The 5,430-nt window shown below is 33.6% G+C and overlaps 1 pseudogene; it reads right to left on the reverse strand.

Annotated features, from left to right (window-relative positions):
- Positions 1-514: 514 nt before the first annotated feature.
- On the reverse strand, positions 515-631 carry LOC145296566 (5S ribosomal RNA; annotated as a pseudogene).
- Between the last annotated feature and the right edge of the window lie 4,799 nt (positions 632-5,430).

Genomic DNA, 5,430 nt, shown 5'->3' on the forward strand with positions numbered 1-5,430 from the left:
AAAATATATTTGTACTTATTTTCGCATGTGGGGAAACTCCAGATAAGCATTAAGTTTAAAATTATGAAGAAGAACAGGAAAACCTCTCTTAATCTCTTTTTTTTTCACACATCATATCAGAATATTTCAGTAAGATGAGCTAAAAAGACTCCAAATTAAATAAAACTATGCGCCCACCGAATACAATCATATATTTTTAATAACTATAAATACAGTTGTTTTTTCTAATAATATTTAAGTGTATTTAGCATAAATATATTACTTAAATTTCGTGTACTATTGCTTATATATATATATATATTTATATATATATATATATATATATATATATACATGGGCTTCCTTCAGTCTTTACAGACTATGGATACCAACTCCAATTGTACCTGCGCGTGAAATTTTTGTAACAAGAGTTGCGCAATTCTGAACCACAACTCTCCTGAGTCGATATTGTTGAATACCAGTGGCAAGTGGAGGTTCAGGACGACTGGAAAAAAATGCCGAGATAAGCGGATAGCACATACAGCGACTAGAATTCCAAAATAGTCACCCATCTGGTACTAGCCAGGCTCAACGTTGCTTAACTTCGGTGATCTGATGAGAACCGGTGTTTCAACGTGATTATGCTGTTTGTGTATATATATATATATATATATATATATATATGTGTGTGTGTGTGTGTGTGTGTGTGTGTGTATGTCTACATATATACATATATATACATACATATACACACACGGATATATATATATATATATATATATATATATATATATATATATACGCACACAAACATATATGGTGTATTTTTTACTTTGCTACAGAACAATCATCTGAAAGAATTCGCTACACTTCGCTCTAAAAAAAAAAGAAGATATATGCCTGGAAGGATGGTGTCAAGACAACGGAACATGTACAAAACTACTCACTCTCAAAGCAAAAAAGTGTTGTCTTGCGATTATCGTCGCCATGCAGAACAAATACTATGTTATACCCACAAAAACAAGATTAGACTTGAAAAAATTGGTTCATAACAACTGAATATTCACTTCACTACCCCTAAACACTTAAAATTAAAATGTAATATAATAACATGTTATATAGTATAGTGTTGGTGTCACACAGACCAATAGAAAACCTGCGATAGCAATAGAAGCGGAATAGTATAGTAATAGAAGCAATGTTGTAGTTTCGTGTTCGGGAATACAGATAACAATCACGGTGGAGGGGTACGTCTGGGGGCTTCTTACATTTCGTTTTTATCTTAACTGATACGACGGAGTTGTCGGAGGATCCTAGAGGAGAATGAACGGAACATGAACATAGCTCAGGGGAAGTTGAGAGAAAAAGGTCTAAGAGGCTTGCATATTGACCGGGTGTATCGGGCACACGGGTTGGTTCGCGAACAATCTGAGTGAGGTCATAAGCAATGGCAAAATCATGACAAAACCTCCCCTCGTCATCTGTCTTATTTGAATGGGTCAGCCATTCCACGTTATGGACGTTGAAGTCACCACATATGTGGATGTTAGTCGAGGGATGTGAAGACAGTATGTGGTCTATTTTCTCAGATATGCTCTTAAAGATAGTAACTCCGCTGTTGTGGGGCCTATAGAGGGCAAATATGAATGCAGTGGTGTTAGCAAGTGCAACACTGAAGCACATATAGGGTAAATTAGGATCTTCTCTAGAGATATCCCTGCCACACGGGAAGCCATCCCTAATGTAGGCACATATTCCATGCCCATGGCGATCTTGGGGGTCAGATTTAGCTGTTAAATTTGAGTATCCGTTAATTATGAACTCATCTAGGGAAGTGGTCGGCCCTATTCCAGTTTTACTTAGAAAGAATATGTCCGGTTTCGTCCTCTGTAATTGGGGTTCAACCTCTGGTAGGTTGGAACGTAGACCTCTGATGTTGGAGAAGGAGACCTGGTAGTAGGGGTCTACTTTGGAAGATGGTGTCCTAGGTTTAATCGAGTTTTTATTCTGGAGATATTTCATGTTGAGGTTTTGGGATTTGTGGAATAGTTCGGCATACTTGGTTAGAGAAGTACAGAGAGGGAAAGTAAGAGAGAAAAAGACAGGACATTTTTTTGTGGCACACGAAAAGGTTAAGCCGTAACAATTACATAAAATCTATAAATATTATGACATTAAAATTTTATAAGATAATAATATTACAGTATATATCAAATCATAAAATGTATAATAAACTTGTAAATACCTCATTCGATTTAATCTACATATGTATGCTATGTAAACAGTGTTCATGCAACCGGATTCATACTAACAGAATTATAAATGTCTTGTGTTAGCCATAAATATCTACGGGCATGGCAAGCTCCGAGAAACATCGAAGGTACACTGAAAGTTTACAATGTAAGCATATTACGAGAAACAACTACGAAAACCGTTTATAAAAGTGGCTTAATAGTTTAATGGCCGCCTCCAATAAGTTTCCAGATTTTAAATTGTCGTAGAACCTTGAAAATTCAGCATGTTATTAGTATAAGATGACGGACTTAATTTCATGTTTTTTTAGGTTGAAATGAACAGCTGCAGCAGGAATTGAAATACAGCCAACTAAAGCCTGCTTGTCACAATTGGTAAATTTCACAGATGCTATCATTTCGTGAAGATACTTTCGAAGAGAGATATGCAATACACTTCTGCTTAAACTTGACAACATGCAACAGAAACGGATGGAATGCTCTAGACTAATCTTGTACGATCTTGTACGAATCGAGCATCAGTTTTCCGGTGCCATGGAAGATTTAAAGACGGCAAGGAGTCTGTGATGGATGACTAAAAATGTGGAAGGGGTGAGGAAGTCAGAACAATAAAGTTGATTTACCAACTTGAGAATTTCATGGAGAACAATCGTTGTGTGTATAGAGTGTTCAGTTTGATGTCAATGTGAGAACTGTATACAATTATCCGCGAGGAACTAACGATGCGAAAGATTTCTGCGAAGTTTTTTCCAAGGGTACCCAGAAAAGATCAGAAAAAAAAGACGTTGTCACAACAGGAAGATAGTTAATCTAATCAATTCACATTCCGCAGTTCTTGAATCTCTGGTGATCTGCAATGAAAGCTGGATCTACTGCTAAAACTGGAGACCACGAGAGAGAGAGAGTCCCCAATGGTAATATGCTGACACATACAGACCCAAGAAGGCCAGACAGAGCACATCAACCTGTAAACTTATGATGATCCCATTTTTTTTTTTTGACAGCACAAGTATGATCTACATTCTGGGTTTCTACTGGACAGACAGTAAACATAACGTACTATAATTAGGTTTAAAAGGAGTTCAGGAAGAGGTTCCAGCAAGAACTCTTCATATCGTGTCAGTAGAATTTCCTCCGGGACAATTCACTGGTCCACAACTCCATCAACTCTCAGAGACTGTTTGATCAAGATGAGCATCAAGACAGTTCCTCACCAAGTTTTATAGTCAGATCTTGACTTTTGGCTAAGCTCAAGAGAACCTACGCTCAAGAAAAACCTTACAGGCTGTGGTTATAATACAATGGAAGAGATAAGGGAGACTGTGGTGATAATTGACACACTCCTACAAGTGTTTTCCTCTGGGATATGTCCGAATTTGTTAGAAGGGTACACTAAGTGCATTCTGCTGGTAGACAAAGCTTCGAATTATGTATACACTCAATTAAAGTAGTCACACAAAAAAGGTTTAAACTTATTTAAGGCATCTCCTATATTACTATTAGCAAATGTAACTCAAATATTTCAAATATATCTCTTTCCGAAAGATATTAAGATATATAAAAAATTGCATATTAATATGTAATACCTTTTTATGACAAAGTAGTTTGAAAATATCCATTATTCTGGAATAAAACCTATTTATGAATGTGAAATGTGCTTGAAAAATATGACATCAATTTGGTCATAGACAGACACCACATCACCATTAGTGTTATTTTTTCAACAAATTTGTATAATTTATTATTCTAAACTAATGGAATCCCGAAAACAGAAATCAATGTTTTATGTGCATGTTCGCATTTCTTTTTCCTTTAAGCATTTAGATAATGACAGACATGCTTGTAAAAATAATTACCGTCCGTATTGACTTTATTAATTATTAATGGACGTGTAATAGTAGCAGTAGCAATATTACGAAGACAGTTCGCTGTGTCATTATTAAAAGATTGTGTTTCATTTACTGAATTATTAGAAGTAAGAAAATACTTGGCAAAAGTAATATAAATTTATACAAAGTTATGTAAACATTAAATTCCGAATGGACACTGTTAATGTACCATGACACATATACTTTAGAAATGAGTATACCTAAACTACCTGCAATATTTCCTGTAAACCATTATATAAACAGCACCGCGGCGATTAGTTATTTCAAAGGAATTACAAACAAAGATATTTTCGTTTGTCGAATTTCACATTGTGTACTTTTACCGATTTGTCACTGAAAATGTGTTTACTTCTTTACTAGTCTCATTGAGTATGCATTAGGTATATATATATATATATATATATATGTATATATATGTATATATGTATATATTTGTATATATATACGTGCATATATATGTATATATATATGTATATATATGCATATATACATATGTATATATATGTATATATATATATATATGTATATACATATATATATATATATATATATATAGTAAGTTTCATCACACTCTAGGACTCTTTAGGCTTATAAGCATAAGCCTGAAGAGTCCTAGAGTGGATGAAACGCGGATTATTCAGTGTAGCTTAATCGCCATATATATATATATATATATATATATATATATATCATAACTTACTAACTAGCTCTACATACGTAGTGAGCAATTTTGAAGTAAATACTAAAAGTTTACGCATACATTTATACTTTCGTATATTAATTTTATGTGTTTAAATGAAGTAGTTATACATATATGCATGTATATTTATGTATATATATGTATCTATATGTACATATACATACCAATATATATATATATATATATATATATATGTATATATGCATTCATATTTAGGTATATATATGTATATATATGTATATATGTATATATATCAATATATATATATATATATAGTCATCCACATACAGTACTGTTTCGCTGTTTCACAGCTCATCAGTGCGGCTAGACAGGCAACTACCTCAAGCCAGGATTGAAACCCGACCGTTTATACGGCAGTCAAGGCTTCTAACCATTACGCTATTGGCGGCTGCTTGAACGAGTAGTGAGTTTAACGATATATATATATTTAGAGAGAGAGAGAGAGAGGTGGAGAGATAGTTGAATTTAGTTTTATGCAAAAAGAACAAATAGAGAATCTATACCATACATGAAAAATAAGATATCTCCGAATTTTGTCAATTTATAAGATTAAATATTAGACAGCAGGAAAATATTTCTTAAATTTAAT

Source organism: Euprymna scolopes, chromosome 16 (assembly GCF_053919585.1).
Source record: "Euprymna scolopes isolate OS-2025 chromosome 16, ASM5391958v1, whole genome shotgun sequence".
NCBI classification, from domain to species: Eukaryota; Metazoa; Mollusca; class Cephalopoda; order Sepiida; family Sepiolidae; genus Euprymna; species Euprymna scolopes.